The 17,087-nt window shown below is 40.6% G+C and overlaps 1 protein-coding gene across 3 annotated transcripts in view; it reads right to left on the bottom strand.

The window, feature by feature from the left end:
* Positions 1 to 15,991, bottom strand: part of POGZ (pogo transposable element derived with ZNF domain) — a 48,506-nt gene extending 32,515 nt beyond the window's left edge. The window contains exon 1 of one of the 3 annotated variants that reach the window (XM_029227900.1): positions 15,650 to 15,991. The gene's annotated coding sequence lies outside the window, so the exon portion shown is untranslated. The remainder of the gene's footprint in view (positions 1 to 15,649) is intronic. The other 2 variants (XM_029227901.1, XM_029227902.1) reach the window with 2 other exon arrangements.
* Between the last annotated feature and the right edge of the window lie 1,096 nt (positions 15,992 to 17,087).

The raw sequence follows: 17,087 nt of genomic DNA, 5'->3' as shown, positions 1-17,087 counted from the left end.
GAAAGCAAAACCAAAACAAAACAACCAACCTAACCTTTGTGTTTAAATAGTTAGGTCCCTACAATTTGATAGTATTACTTTGCAAGATGCCCAACAGATGGCGTTGTCCCCTTGAAAATTTAAAATATTCCAGCAATGCCGCAGTAAGTTGGCTAGTCAAGTGCCCCCAGTTTTTGTTTTTGTTTTTTTAACATCTTTATTGGGGTATAATTGCTTTACAGTGGTGTGTTAGTTTCTGCTTTATAACAAAGTGAATCAGTTATACATATACATATGTTCCCATATCTCTTCCCTCTTGCGTCTCCCTCCCTCCCACCCTCCCTATCCCACCCCTCCAGGCGGTCACAAAGCACGAGCTGATATGCCTGTGCTATGCGGCTGCTTCCCACTAGCTATCTACCTTACGTTTAGTAGTGTATATGTGTCCATGCCTCTCTCTCGCTTTGTCAAAGCTGACCCTTCCCCCTCCCCATATCCTCAAGTCCGTTCTCCAGTAGGTCTGTGTCTTTATTCCTGTCTTACCCCTAGGTTCTTCATGACATTTTTTTTTCTTAAATTCCATATATATGTGTTAGCATACGGTATTTGTCTTTCTCTTTCTGACTTAACTTCACTCTGTATGACAGACTCTAGGTCTATCCACCTCATTACAAATAGCTCAATTTCGTTTCTTTTTATGGCTGAGTAATATTCCATTGTATATCAAAACTACAATGAGATATCATCTCACATCAGTCAGAATGGCCATCATCAAAAAATCTAGAAACAATAAATGCTGGAGACGGTGTGGAGAAAAGGGAACACTCCTGCACTGCTGGTGGGAATATGAATTGGTTCAGCCACTATGGAGAACAGTATGGAGGTTCCTTAAAAAACTACAAATAGAACTACCATATGACCCAGCAATCCCACTACTGGGCATATACCCTGAGAAAACCATAAATCAAATAGAGTCATGTACCAAAATGTTCATTGCAGCTCTATTTACAATAGCCCGGAGATGGAAACAACCTAAGTGCCCATCATCGGATGAATGGATAAAGAAGATGTGCCCACAGTTTTAATGGGTAAAGTGCTTCATTTGATTCTAACTGGTCTCTAATATTCTATTTTAATTATTTCTGTGTTCCCAAACCAAAACCACAAAGGAAAGAAGGTATGAGCAGGGTAAGAAAAAGCTCTAAAGTGTCAACTTAAATTTTCTTAGTTTTGTATTTAACTTACACATACAAAAGACAATGCTAGCCAGAAACCGAATTAAAAAGAAGCCAAATCCATATCAAAGGCATTCTTTGGGTCAAGACTACACAACACACTTTTGTATTTTCCAGTCTAGTTCCACTGAAAGAGGTAACATTCTAAACAACTCTTTTCTAACTGCTTAATTTTATACTATTGTTCTTTGTTTGCTGTGTAACTTTCTTAGAGCCCACAGCCAACAGACAATTAATGCATACTATCAAACATCCAGCAGAATGAATATAAACTGTGGATAACCTCTACGGACGGTTTTCAAGGACCTTCTTTTAGTTGTGACCAGCTGCAAGCAAACTCTCCATACATACGCTGAGCAATCTGTAGAAAACTTTCCTTGGGAATAAGCAGAGCTATCTGAATGCAAATTGTGGTTTTCAATGTCATGCTTATGGATATTTTAATAGCACATCCAAAGGCTGGTCTTTTACCTCAACTATTTATAGTATCATAAAAGACTGAGTTCACGTTTTATCCTGTCAAACAATGAAGACTAATAAAAATAATGAAAGATTCTTCCATCTGACGGGAGTCAAATTATGTTATTCCTACCATGAACAAGGTATTCTAAGAAACAGAGTGGAAAAGGCACATGTGAAACGATGGCAAAGAAGAATGTTTATGTCCTAACTACTTTTGACCAAGTGAGAAAGAAAAATAACTCCTCAGATATAAGCTCTGCCAAGACAACCAATGTAAATTAAAAGATTCAAAATGGAAAGAAAATTACACTTAGAAAATATTTTTCAAGGTTTTTACAATGGAGAAGACAGTTAACCAACAAGGTCTGACAACTCAAAACTAATAAATCTGCTGACTGAGCATATTTTATGACTCACAGCAAAACATCTCTGAAAGACACTGAAGCCAAGTTTTCCAAACAGTCCTTATTTCTGATCTAGCCTCTTCTATCTCAGAATGTGATCATTCCTTTCATTTCAGCACCTATAGCTCAGGGTCAAAAAATTAACTCTGTTGAAAACATGGGCCATACCACAATAGAGGTATCAACCTGAATTAAATTCCTTATAAACTTTAAAATTAAAAAATGCAAATTTAGCACCCTTCAGTAGTTTTCCAGCTATCAAAAAGGAATCTTCATTAATATAATGAAATGCTATATTTAATATCTCTACCAAGATGCTCAAGGAACACCATCTTTCTCTGCGGTATTCCAAGTGATCCATGGCCTATAACCACCTTTCAACTATATTTGATCAAAGAAGATAGGAATTATTAAATAGGTAAATCTTCCCAAACTATCAGTCTACTTGTGTTTAACTTCTTTCTACACCAAACCTTCAACTTAATTTCTCACAAGAAAAAAATCTGGAATTTTCCCCTCTCTACCCTATTATTTTGCTATAAAGGATAAATGTACTCATAGGCTTGGAATACATCTCACATGCAAAAACAAACAGTGACTTCCCTGGTGGTCCAGTGGTTAAGAATCCGCCTGCCAATGCAGGGAACACGGGTTCGAGCCCTGGTCCAGGAAGATCCCACATGCCGCAGATCAACTAAGCCTGTGCGCCTCAACTACTGAGCCTGCGCTCTAGAACCCATGAGCCACAACTACTGAGCCCACGTGCCACAACTACTGAAGCCCGTGTACCTAAAGCCCGTGCTCCGCAACAAGGAAGCCACCGCAATGAGGAGCCCATGCACTGCAACGAAGAGTAGCCCCTGCTCACAGCAACTAGAGAAAGCCTGCACGCAGCAACAAAGACCCAACACAGCCAAAAATAAAATGAATAAAATAAATAAATTTATTAAGAAAACAAAAGAATCCACCTTCCAATGTAGGGGACGCAGGTTCGATTCCTGGGCAGGGTACTAAGATCCCACATGCCACAAGGCAACTAAGCCCGCAGCTGCAACTACTAAGCCCTCATGCTCTACAGCCCATGCACCACAACTACTGAGGCTGCACACTCTAGAGCCCGCACACCACAACTAGAGAGAAACTTGCAGGCCACAAGGAAAGATCCCACGAACCGCAGCTAAGACCAGACGCAGCCAAATAAATAAATAAAACCAAAAAACTTACATTGAGCTTCAATCCTTACTCAGTTTTGGGACATTTTCATTTCTTCTGAAAAAGTGCCAGGTAAAAACCTGAATTTCAGAAATTAAAAGCCAGCACATAGGGAACACCATGCTACATCAAGAGGAAAACTTGCACAGGTAGTAAATTTGAGAATCATATACTGTAACCAAGTAAAGGGGCAAACTTTCATCATATTACAACTATGAACCTCTGAATCAAGACTGTAGTGATTCCTTTTCTGCTATTCCTAAAATGAGATATCAATTTTAATTATATACAAGAGTAGGGAATTCCCTGGCAGTCCAGTGGTTAGGACTCCATGCTTCCACTTCAGGGGGCCTGGGTTTGATCCTTGATTGGGGCCAAAAAAAAAAAAAAATTATATACAAGAGTAGACATGGGGATTCCCAGGTGGCACAGTGGTTGAGAGTCCACCTGCCGATGCAGGGGACACGGGTTCGTGCCCCGGTCCGGGAAGATCCCGCATGCCGCGAAGTGGCTGGGCCCGTGAGCCATGGCCACTGAGCCTGCGCATCCAGAGCCTGTGCTCCGCAGTGGGAAAGGCCACAACAGTGAGAGGCCCGCATACCACAAAAAAAAAAAAAAAAAAAAAAGAGTAGACATGTATCCATCACCCAGCTTCAAAAATTATCAACCAATCTTGTTTCATCTATGCCCTCTCTTCTTCATATTATTTTGAAACTAATCTCTAATATCATATTTATAAATATTTTATTATGTAGCTCTAAAAGATAAGGACTTGAAAAGATCATGTACCAAAAAAATCATAGAGAATTGCTTGGTCAGCCAGTGGTTAGGACGCAGTGCTTTCACTGCTGGGGCCGGGTCTGATCCCTGGTTGGGGAACTGAGATCCCGCAAGCTGCATGGCCAAATTTTAAAATAAATAAATAAATCATAGTACCATTAATATGCCTAAAAGATTTATAGTCTCAATATCAAATATCTAGTCAACACTGAAATCTCAAATTCTCTCAAACGCCGTATTTCTTTTAAAATTTATTTTATATTGGAATATAGCTAATATACAATACTGTGTTAGTTTCAGGTGTACAGCAGTGGTTCAGTTATACATATTCATATATCCATTTCTTTTCAGATTCTTTTCCCATATAGGTTATTACAGAATACTGAGTAGTTTCCTGTGCTATATAGTAGGTCTTTGTTGATTATCTGTTTTATATATAGTAGTGTGTGTATGTTAATCCCAAACTCCTAATTTATCCCTCCCCCTACCTTTCTCCTTTGGTAACCATAAATTTGTTCTTGAAGTCTGTGAGTCTGCTTCTGTTTTGTAAGTAAGTTCATTTGTATCATTTTTTAGATTCCACAAATAAGTGATATCACATATTTGTCTTTCTCTGACTTACTTCACTTAGTATGATAATCTCCAGGTCCACGCATGTTGCTGCAAATGGCATTATTTCATTCTTTTTTATGGCTGAGTAATATTCCATTGTATATATGTACATCTTCTTTACCCATTCCTCTGTTGATAGACATTTAGGTTGCTTCGATGTCTTAACTAAATACCATATTTCTTAAAGTTTGTTTGGTTCAGATTCAAATAAGGTCCACATATTATGATTATTCGATAAGTTTCTTAGGTCTCTCTTTTTTTTTTTTTTTGCAGTACGTGGGCCTCTCACTGTTGTGGCCTCTCCCGTTGTGGAGCACAGGCTCCAGATGCGCAGGCTCAGTGGCCATGGCTCAGGAGCCTAGCCGCTCCATGGCATGTGGGATCTTCCCGGACCGGGGCACGAACCTGTGTTCCCTGCATCGGCAGGTGGACTCTCAACCACTGCACCACCAGGGAAGCCCAGGTCTCTTTTTATTTATAGATCTTCCTTCATCTTTTCCCCCCCACCTTGTAATTTATCTGTTGAAGAACCGGGTCACCTCTTGCAATTTCTACAGTCTGGATATTGTTGATTACATACACATGGCATTTAATATATGCCTCTGGCCTCTGTATATCCTGAAATTGATAGCTGGATCTACAGACATGATTAGATACAAGTTTAACATTTTTTTTATCCCAAGACTACTCACAAGGGCAGGATTTTCTTCCAACAGGAATCCTTCCATCCAGGCTCAATGCCTTGATCTAGTCATTCTAAATCTATCATTCCCTTTTCATTTATTAACTGAAACACCTTGATTTTAAAAAAAAACAAAACATATCTACTATTTGGTTACCCAGTGGTGCAGTTCATATAGTAAAAGTCTTGACTCTTTCCATCTTGCTTCTTTCCCTTTATTTACCAGTTTTCAAAATAATGATCTGTTTTACTAGCACTTCCTCAAAGTGACCAATGAGCTTGTTCTTTTTTTAAAAATTAATTAATTAATTTTATTTTTGGTTATGTTGGGTCTTTGTTGCTGCACGCAGGCTTTCTCTAGTTGCGGTGAGCCGGGGCTACTCTTCGTCGCGGTGCACGGACTTCTTGCGATGGCTTCTCTTGTTGCAGAGCACAGGCTCTGGATGCACAGGCTTCAGTAGCTGTGGCACGCAGGCTCAGTAGTTGTGGCTTGTGGACTCTAGAGCGCAGGCTCAGCAGTTGTGGCAGACGGGCTTAGTTGCTCCGTGGCATGTGGGATCCTCCTGGACCAGGGCTCGAACCCGTGTCCCCTGCATTGGCAGGCGGATTCTTAACCACTGCGCCACCAGGGAAGTCCAATATGCTTGTTCTTAAACTATCATTATATCACATCACATGACACATCAATTTAAACATATTTGATATGTTTTGATCCACTGCAGTTATCCTTATTGATACTCAAAGTGTCCTATTTTGGCTACTGGGAACTTCTCAGTTAGCTCCTGAGTCCTTCTGACACAACCCTTGTGTTTGATAAAATCCTGGCTCTAAGTTTCAGGTTCATCTCATACATTCTTGCCCCAGACCTAGAATCAGCCATTTCTCTAAGGAGCCCTGATTCCTTTTGGTGTGGAATGATATTCCAAGATTGCAGTCTAGATGCTAGTGACTTCTCTGCTCATTAAAAAAAAAAAAAAAAATTATTTGGCTGCGTCGGGTCTTAGTTGCAGCACGCAGGATCTTTCGTTGTGGCGCATGGGCTTCTCTCTAGTTGCGGCGTGAGGGCTCTAGAGTGTGTGGGCTCAGTAGTTGCGGCACACAGGCTCTCTAGCTGTGATGCACGCAGGCTCTAGAGTGCACAGGCTTAGCTGCTCTGCAGCATGTGGGATCTTAGTTCCCGGACCAGGGATCGAACCCACATCCCATGCATTGGAAGGCGGACTCTTAACCACCGGACCACCAGGGATGTCCCTCTGCTCATTTTAAACATAAAATTATCTCCATATCAACCCCCAACTATTAGTCAGCTACCTTCAATTTCGCTTCTATGTCATTTGGCAGAAAAATTCCAAATCTACAAATAAGACTTGTCTTAGAAACTTAAAACAAACTTCTATTTTCTCCTGAGATTCTTACTGGAGATGTTTCAATCTTTTAAACTTTACTAACTAATTCTCATTACTTCCACTCTTTTTCCAACCTTTCCCTATAAATTCTATATGCAGAATTTACATATAGTTAAAAAAATTTTTTTTAAGATCAAAGATTAACAAAGAGGACACAGCATGTAGTTTAACCAAGCCCTTTAGCAAGTAACTTTTTTTGAGGCTGCCTTCATTACCTTAACATAATCATCTATGTTTTGTTGCATTTTTCAGTAGTTTGTTCATTTTTTATTACTGAGTAGTGCTCCATTTATGGATAAACTATCCATCCACATGTTGACAGACAGTTGTTTTCAATTTTTCAGGCTATTATGAATAAACCTGCTATGAACATTTGGGCACAAGTCTTTGTATGTGCATATGTTTTCATTATTTTGGATAAATAACTAGGAGAGGAATTTCTGGGCCACAGGATAAGTGTATGTTTAACTTCCAAAGAAATGGCGAATTTTCCAAACACTAGCCTAAGTAGCTTCTGACTTACCCAATTTACAAGTCCTGCAGAGATGGTCTTGTAACTTACTATCTATCTATTTATTGTCATGCCACAGGGCATGCAAGATCTTAGTTCCCTGACCAGGGATCGAATCCACGCCCCCTGCATTGGAAGCATGGAGTCTTAACCACTGGACTGCCAGGGAAGTCCCCATAACATACTTTATAATGTGGGGTTGCTTAGCTCCTATGACTCTTAGTTTGGGGCCCTCAGCTGATACTCTGAAACAACAGGAATATTCATGTTTAACATATAAGATACTCAATTTAACATTCTTCCCTTAACTACTAGACTGAAATATTTGAGAGGGCAAGAACCATGTCTTTCTTATTTATTAAACTGAAGTACAACTGATTTACAATGTTGTGTCAGTAAAGTGATTCAGTTATACATACATATATATAAAATATATATGGATGTAATATACATATGTATAATATATATATTCTTTTTCAGATTCTTTTCCCTTACAGGTTATTACAAAATATTGAATATAGTCCCCAGTAACTATTTTTTTAAAGACTGTCTTTTCTTGAATGCCAAGATGTAAACAGATCACCTCAAAAATATCAAATTTATCAACTACTCCTAACAAAAACTTTACCCATAACACATAGCTAATAAGGTTCTTTTCCAAGCAAACTGGGAGATGGGAGGGGGATGAGATAAAGCAAAAGACCTACACCTTACAAATGAAGAGCTCATTTCTAGCTTCAATAAAATTTCCAATAGAGCTAAAAAATGTCATCATATTCCAGTGTTCTCCAACATATACTAAGCACAGTCCAAGCTGTGCAGCATATCTGCAGAAGGGAACTGTGTTCAAAGTCTGTACATAGGTTATATAAAGGGAAACCTAGATCATTAAGGAATCCACATATGCCAGTGGCTTTTATCCAACTCAGTAATACTCAAACAGGGATAATCTGCCCCCAGAAGACATATGGCAATGTCTGGAGACATTTTTGGTAGTCATAACTAGGGGTGGGGTTGGGGAAGGGTGCTACTGGCATCTATCTAGTGGCAAGTGGCCAGGGGTGCTACTAAACATCCTACAATGCACGAGACAGACGGGGACATATCTGGCACAAAATGTTAATAGTGCCAAGACTGAGAAACCCTGATCAAACTGAATCCATGTTCTGAAGGGGAAAATTTTTTAAAAAATCATCCCACGTTCTATGCATAAAGAACTCTTTCTTTTTTTTTAAATTGAAATATAGTTGACTTACAATGTTATGTTAATTTTCTCATTTCTTTTTAAAATAATTTATCCTCTCTGCAACAGAAAAGATGAGAACAAGATCCCTATGAATTGTTCAAACGGTTACATCTTAACACAGTAAAAACATTTTTATAAAACTCATATACATCTAGTTTGTTTCACCCTATAATGATCTACCTGTGAAACTTGTTCCTGCCTAGGTACGTAATTTCTCCTTATAAAACTTTAGCATTATGATGTTAGTTCTGTAAATTTATGGTTACTATCAGTATTAACTGGTAAATAATCTTGGTGAAAATAATTTCCCAAAGTCCCAAAATCTCCATTTCTAAAATTTCTGGTTTTCACCCCTTTACTATTCCTCTGTGGGTTGCTTTTGCTAAATATATCAGCTCTTATTGCCTCTTCAACTTTCCAATCATTTTCTCAGAGGGCAGTGAACCAAAATGACACGATGCAAACTTATTTCTGTGGTCCTTCTCAAAGTCCTACTGTTATGCTTAAACTTAAAATTACGGAAGTACCTCTATGTCTCAAAGCCAAAAGTTATGACAGTAATAAGTTTAAACAGAAAAATGTTAGCCAATAATACAAACTCTGTCGTCAGTTGTTTGGTCTGTGGCTTATTCTTTTGTAAACAAACAAAAGCTATTAACAATAATGTTTAACCTGAATCAAACCAAGCATTTAAATTTAACTTCCAGTTTTTAGGAAATACAGCAGTAGAGGAATAAGTTAAGTAGCACCTCAAGGAAATAATGAGATAAATCCAAAAAGTGGGACATTTTAAAAGGAAATAAGACAAGTGCAGAATATGGAATATTTTATAAAACTACTAACACAGTTTAAAAATGTCAATCTCACACACCCATGTATATATACATGCATGCCCACACACAGAGTGAGAAGACTAAACCAGACTGAAAGAAACTAAAGCAATGTAACAAAATGCAACATGTAAACCTTTACTGGATTCTGGTTCATAAAAAAGCTACAAATGACATATTGGGGAGAACCGGAACATTTGAATATAGACTAGATACAAGACGATATTTGGAAATTATTTTTAATTTTCTTAGAAAGAATAGTGGTATTAGAGTTATGTAGGAGAACGTATTTATTCTTAGCAAATGCATGGAAGTATCATGACTGTGACTTTCAGGTGGTTCAGCAAATATATATTTTGGCGTTTTCTTACAGACATCAAATATGCCAACATGAAAAATGGTTGTGTCGGGACTTCCCTGGTGGCGCTGTGGTTAAGAATCCGCCTGCCAATCCAGGGGATGTGGGCTCGAGCCCTGGTCCGGAAAGATCCCACATGCCGCGGAGCAACTAAGCCTGTGTACTACAACTACTGAGCCTGTGCTCTAGAGCATACGAGCCATAAGTACTGAAGCCCGTGCGCCTAGAGCCTGTGCTCCGCAACAAGAGACGCCCCCGCTCCGCAGTGAAGAGTAGCCCGCTCACCACAACTAGAGAAAGCCCGCACGCAGCAACGAAGACCCAACGCAGCCAAAAATAAATAAATGGATAAATTTATGAAAAAAAAATCGTTGTGTCTAGGTGGTGGGTTCATCGTAGATACTCCTTGTAGTATTCTTTCACCTTTTTTACATGCATGAAATTTTCTTAAAATAAAAAGTTGGGGGGATCAGAGGAACAAGGTCTGGGAATCTAACATAAAATACGGTGGCTATAGTTGATAACACTATAATTGATATTTGCTAAAAGAGTAGAATGTTCACATACACACAAGATAAATATGTGAGGTGATGGATGTGTTAATTAACTGAATGGGGGGAATCCTTTCACAATATTTATGTATATGAAATCACCATGATGTACAGTTTAACATCATACAATTTTATACGTCAATTACACCTCAATAAAGCTGAAATTTGAAAAAGAAAAGAAAAAAGTAATGGGGAATAACTACCTACTCATATCTTGGTTGTGATATTTTGTTCTACTATATTCTGCCATTTTCTTTTTGCCATTTACTAAATCAAACTGGTAGCCTCATGGGTTGAATTTTCTGTTAACTTGTTCTCATTTCTAGGAGCAATTTTCACATAGATTATAATATACACATTTCTAAAGATGTTGCACCATAATTAAATGTTAGAAAAAATAAATCGAAGTTGAGTTATACAGGTTACCAAGGAGGTACTGTAAGATGAGATGAACACTGCCGTCTTCTATTAATCAACGCATCATGATTATCTGACATCTTGGTAACCTATCTGGTTTCTGTATTTTGTAGCAGTAATTACACTGGTAACATGATTTTCGTGCACTCAGTAGGTTTTACTCAACACTGCAACTCACACGGGACTATTAGTGATTCCCACAGTCTTTAAGTCTTTGGCATTCATTTTTCCATCCATAATATGGGTGTACCAGATACATACCTTTCTAGGGAGGACTGAATTGTATCTTAAATGCTGGCAAATATGGTAGTCTACCTTATACTCAGGTCCTATAAAATCAGCTAGTCAGTAAAAGCCTACATAACTGAAAAGCAAGATACAAAGAGACTCTTTATACAATCTTATTTAAAGGCAGCAAAAAGAATCCCTCAGTTACAACTGTCAGTCTACCTCTGAAGTATTTAATGGGCAGAAATGTCTACCTATCTTCACCTCAAATAAGATTAGGAAAACATGTTTTCTACCAAAACTCTCCAGACAGATTTGGCTCTTGAAGCGTTGAATTCCTTTAATTTGTCTGGTTCTTTTACAGCTCTGAAGTAAACTCCAGGAATGAAGAAGTCAGTATCTAACATTTTCAATTCACTGCTAGCGCATACCCACTCATACATAAATCAAGATAAAAAGAACATTTGGAACAGAAAAAATGTCTTAACAAATTTAAGAATACCACTCTCTTGCTCCTGAGTTAGAAATAAACAATAATAATCCTCAAAAAAATCTGTATTCAAGTTACTTCAATTTTTGACTTTAAAAGGGATTAATTCCAGAAAACCTACAGGGCTGAATACTTAGTATGGCTATAAAACTAATTATTGTTAAACTTGTAATAAGAAGCATTTATTTACCCAGTCTTCCGTATGGCCCATTTTGTCCCTCACAGTAACTGCTGTAGAACCTCACATATAATATTCACAATGGGTTCTTAAATAGTCTTAATAATCTGCCTAATATTCTCAAACATAAAATACTTTCCACTTATCTGAGAGCAAATCTCCTATCAAGAAGAACCCAAATATATTCATTATGGGTTCTTTACTAAAACAACAACTAAAGTGAGCAGTTAAGTTTCCTTTTTTTTTTTTTTTTCCGTGGTACGTGGGCCTCTCACTGTTGTGGCCTCTCCCGTTGCGGATCACAGGCTCCGGATGCGCAGGCTCAGCGGCCATGGCTCACGGGCCCAGCCGCTTCGCGGCATGTGGGATCCTCCCGGACCGGGGCACGAACCCGTGTCCCCTGCATCGGCAGGCGGACTCTCAACCACTGCGCCACCAGGGAAGCCCTAAGTTTCCTATTTTTAAAGGGTACAATATTCAGTTCTTCTCCCAAGAAAAGTTCTTCTTCACTGACAGCTGTATGTTGTCTAAATTCCATTTCTACTCAATTTCATTTAACTCTGCCAAATACTAGCAAAACATTAGTCCTTTCTCCTCTCCTCTGGAGTTACATGTAAAAATACGTTTTTGTGGATATGGCTTATTATCACAAACCAGACTGCCAAAGAATCTATCAAAGTCTTACCATACTGATATTATGACAAAGACACCACCAGCTCTAGGGTTTGTAATTTAAATCAGAAATCTCCACTTTCAACCAAAAGACATATATGGAGAATAAAGACTGAAACATTATCTGGAATACATTTTATTTTACTATGATCTAATAACAGGCATTATGCACTTTACATTCATTATCACAATTAATTCTCACTATATACCCTAAGTAATACATTTTACAGATAAGGTCAAAACGAGGTTTAGAGAGTTCAAGTAACTTGCCCTAGGTTACAGCTGGTTTGAATCCTGGCTGGGATATTTACTAAGCTTTTTTTGCTCTGGAATTCTTCCCCAAGTCATTGCCTCTTCCATTATTAACTCCAACATTTCTGAATTCTCCGGAAGTTTCTATAGGGAGACAGATTTGGATGATTTAAGGAGAAGGACAGGACAGACCCAGTTTTTGGTCTCGGGACCCCTTTACATTCTTAAAATTATTAAGGATCCCAAAGAGCTTTTTTTTATGTGGACTTTACCTTTTGATATTTACATTAGAAATTAAAACGTAAAAAATGTAAATACTTATCAGTATATTCAAAAACAAACCCATTACATGTTAACTTAAATAACATTTTCAATTAAAAATTACTATTTTTCCCCCAAAGAGTGAAATAACGTTGTTTTACATTTTTGCAAATCTTTCATGTCTAGGTTAATAGAAGAGTTTGATTCTCATAACTGCTTCTGCATTCAGTCTGTGGTTCTATGTTGTTTTGGTTAAGTATATAACAAAGATCTGCTGTCACACAGAAAAAGGGAAAAGTATTCTAAAAACCTTTTCAGATAGTTTGTATATTGATATAGTACTAAAACTAGACAAATGATAGTTTCTTAAAGGATAACTGCATCTTGGAATCTGAAACCCCGTCAATGAATGTTATGTTAAAATCCATTGATGTACCTTAAATTTTGAAATGATTTCTTACTCATGGTGACTTTCAAACTTCATGCAATGGTCATTTGGAAAATACAGATTTACTGAATTATGCCTATCTTCCAACTATTGACACATTTCATCATACAATATATAAAAAAATCATAGTCATTAAAACTGACGTTATAAGAAAAGTCTTTCAAGTACCAGGAAGTTGTTGAGGTATCAACTTTTTAAAAATTCTAATTTTCACTCTCAAATTTTTATCACTGGGAACAAATACTATCGTTTTCCTTGAAGTGACAAGCTCACACTTTTTTCAAGAAAACATCCACAAACACTCAAGTGTTAAAAACTGTAGTTTACCAGTCGTTCTTTCAAGTAAAAATGCTGTTCCAGGAAACAAGTAGCTCACAACTAAATCTCTCAAGTGCCTTTCCTTATAACAAAGATCTACCTCAGCAGGCGGTGTTAAGTGCTTCAAGCACACTTCCCATTTGATCATAGATTCTTATAAATTAAAAAGACATGTACTAAAGGGCTGAAATTTAATAAAACTAATTATTTTTACTGCTTCATCAAGGACATTCTCAAGTAAGTATAGAGTTTCCTGCAGTAGTTTTATCAAGTGTTGCTTTTAGATAAGTGCAAATGTCAGTGAAAAAGATAAACAGTGTCTCAGTATTATTTTGAAAACAGTTATGACCTCGAAGCTCTCCTGAATGGGCCTGAGGGGATTCCCAGGGGTCAGCAGACCTCATTCTGGGAACTGCTTTTCTAGATTATACCACTGGTTCAAGGTGGGGGTGGAAACTAACAAAATTCTGTTCATCCCAAGAGTCTTCATTCTGTTAGTTCCTTTAGTTTGAGATACATCAGCATAGCTGGTACGTTATAACCATAATATACGAAAGGGGAAGGAAATCAAGGGCATAGATTGCCACTTAATCGTTCGAAGATTATAGTCTGAGCACCTTTATGCTGGATCAAAAACTCAATATGGTGGTTACCCTAATCAGTCTCAGCTGAAGGACTGCAGATTAAAAATGTAGAGATGATACCCCTCTCCCCATCCCATCCAAAAAAGCTTGGGGATGAGGCCCCCCCAAACCGCACTTTTAGCGATCTGCAAGGTACTTTTTATGCACCCCGAAGTTAAGAACGATTGTGCTAAGTAGTTCAAAGTCCAATTCCCATTTCCAAAAGCAAGGGGTCTCAAAATTCAATGTCGTTCGCCAAGAAGCAGTCCCCCCGGACCCGCCGTTTCCCTTCATCTAGATGGGAAAATTCCTTTGAAAGTGAAATTGTACTTCTGTGGGGTTTTGAGCTGCGGTGGGAGGTCTCTAAAAGAGTGTAGAGGGCTGGGCCACAGTCTGCAACAGAACGACGGCTGTTCCGATAGGACACCTGTATCTCAATTTCCATCTCGAAAAAGATCTGGGCTAAACGACTTACTCTTTCCAGCTCTACCTTTTTCTGAGCTGAAAATATCCAAGACAATGAGAGAAACGTCCAGTATTATTAACAATTTGAGAGAATCCCGCGTCTGACAGAAGAGGAAATCAGGAAAACTCGCAGAATGGAGAGAAAGCAGGTGGATCAACATCACTCCTTTTCAGAAGGTGCTAAGAATCTAGAGAAAATAGTCCCTGGGATAAACATGGCGCCCACCGCGGCAGGATATAACCATACGAAAATAAAGCTTTTTCCGCCACAACCCATTTTATAAATCACGGCGCCACCCCAAAATTTTAGAGCCGGGGGAGGAGACTTTGTAAACCGCGGTGCACTAAGGCTTCGGGTGTACTATACGACCGAGCGGGGATTACATAACACAAGGGAGAGAATAAGCAATCACTCATTCTCCTCCTCGCGCTCAAAAAGAGCGCCCCACTCGTTCCCCGGCGGGGGTGGCGCGGGGACGGCCGAGCACCATCCCCACCCCCGGGGGACGTCGGCCCACGGCCCCTCCCGCCCGCCTCCCCAGCGCGGCCTCGCCCTCCCCTCCCGCCGCGCCCCGCCGTCTCGCCGCCGCCCGCGCCCCCGCCTCTTCCCCAGCGGGCCGCCGCCCGCGCCCGCGCCCGCCCACTCCTCCGAGACGCCTCGCGCCGGGTGTGCGTGTGGACGTCGGGTGTGTGCGGGGCCGTGGACCGCGAGTGCGCGCGCGCGCGCCGCTGCAGGCGCCGGGGGCGGCCGGCAGGCAGACAAGGGCCTGCCTGGCCCGCCGCGCGGCTCCCGGGGCGCACGCACTCACACACGCGCTCGCGCGCCGCACCCCACGCCCGCCGCCGCGGGCCGCGCCGCCACTCGAGGGGGGCGGGGGCGCGCGCCACCGGGCCCCCGCCCCCACCCCTCGCGCTCCCGCCCCATCCCCCTCTCATTGTCTCGCCTCGGAACGCCTCGCCGAGCGAAAAGATAACGGAACCCCCGGGAGAAGGGGGGTGGGGAGAGAGAAAGCTCGCTCGCTCACTCACCTCCCGTGGTCGTCGCCGCCGGTAGTCTGACCCGAGGAAGGCGCCGTCGCCTTAAAGGGACCTTGCACCCGGCGCCGGGAGAAGGGGGTGGGAGCAGGGGAGGGGACGGGGGCTTGGGGGGGAGACGGAGAAGAGGGAACCGTTGAAAGCGCGTCTCCCGAGGGTGAAAGGAAACCTCCCTCGGGTTCGAGTGATTTGGGGTGGATTTTTTTCCCGAGGGGGGGGGGGGGGGGCCCCGGGGGGGGGGGGGGGGGGGGGCCAAGGAATGCGGCTCCGTGTACGGGAGCTGGCGCGGGGGAGAGAGACGCCGACTCCCCCCACCGACCCTCTCGCCCCGCGGAGGGATACGGCTCGTCACTTCCGCCCTCCCCCTTTCGTGGTTTTTCAATTGGTTGAAGCGCGTGGCACGTCATGTGCTGTGCTCATCCTAACCCCTGCCCGGGCTTCTTTTCTAGTCAAGTTTGTCTGGGCCTGCAAATAAATAAATAAATAAATAAATAATTTTAAAAAATGAAATGAAAAATAATTAGCCCAGAAGCAATATCTAAATTTTGGTGAGAAAGATGGGATTTCCAAAGAAAATACTTCCCTGGACTTTCCAAGGAAATTTTGGGAATCTCCACACTTTCCACTCAAGGCTTATACCTAATCAAAAGGGGAACCTCATGCCACAGGCCAGATGGTGAGGCCCAATGGCACCAATGACTGATATTGGAACAAAGGTATCAAAATGGCACTCGTTCTTCTTCAAGAGACATTCGGTCAGGTAGCTTTAAGTGAAGAACTTTTAAAAGCCATTTTTACCCTGAACCCTTCTGGATTCTGGAAGGAAGTCACACATGATTGCTTATTAAGGTAGTTCATGTATGGAAACTTTTTTGAGATGAATAGACTCAGCAGAGATCTTCAATTCAAAGAAACTGTAGACTCCACAATTGTGCTTTTTGCTCCAATCAAGGCTGAGACGGACTGGCACAAAGAAATTGCTCTGTCCATTAAAGACAATCCTCCTGTTATTTTTCCTCAAACAAAAACTAACCTCTTTTCCAAGTAACTAAGAAATTTTTTCCTTTATTACCTCCTGAAGTGATGATAAGATTTTAGTATTTTCCTTAGATATTTGAGGATATTGTTGCTCTTTAAGCAATACACAAATATTTGCTCCAAACCAAATGCTAAATCAAGGTACTTGGTGCAAGACTGGGGAGATGCACAACCACATTTATTCCTTCTCTAGGTACACACTCCAAACCACCAGACGATGAAAATAGGCAGTGGAGGTAAGCATTCCAAATTGTGCACCCGTGGGCATGCACACACCACCACCCATTTTCATCATCCCATTTCATACATCTCAAAAACACGAGAAGGATTTCAACTAGTCATTCTTAGGAAGAACTTTATTACTTGAATTGGAAGAACCACTGAGCCTTCTGAA

The sequence above is a fragment of the Monodon monoceros genome, unplaced genomic scaffold (assembly GCF_005190385.1).
Source record: "Monodon monoceros isolate NGI ecotype Baffin Bay Population unplaced genomic scaffold, NGI_Narwhal_1 Super_Scaffold_18, whole genome shotgun sequence".
Lineage (NCBI taxonomy): Eukaryota > Metazoa > Chordata > Mammalia > Artiodactyla > Monodontidae > Monodon > Monodon monoceros.
This window is presented reverse-complemented; position numbering and strand designations above follow the sequence as displayed.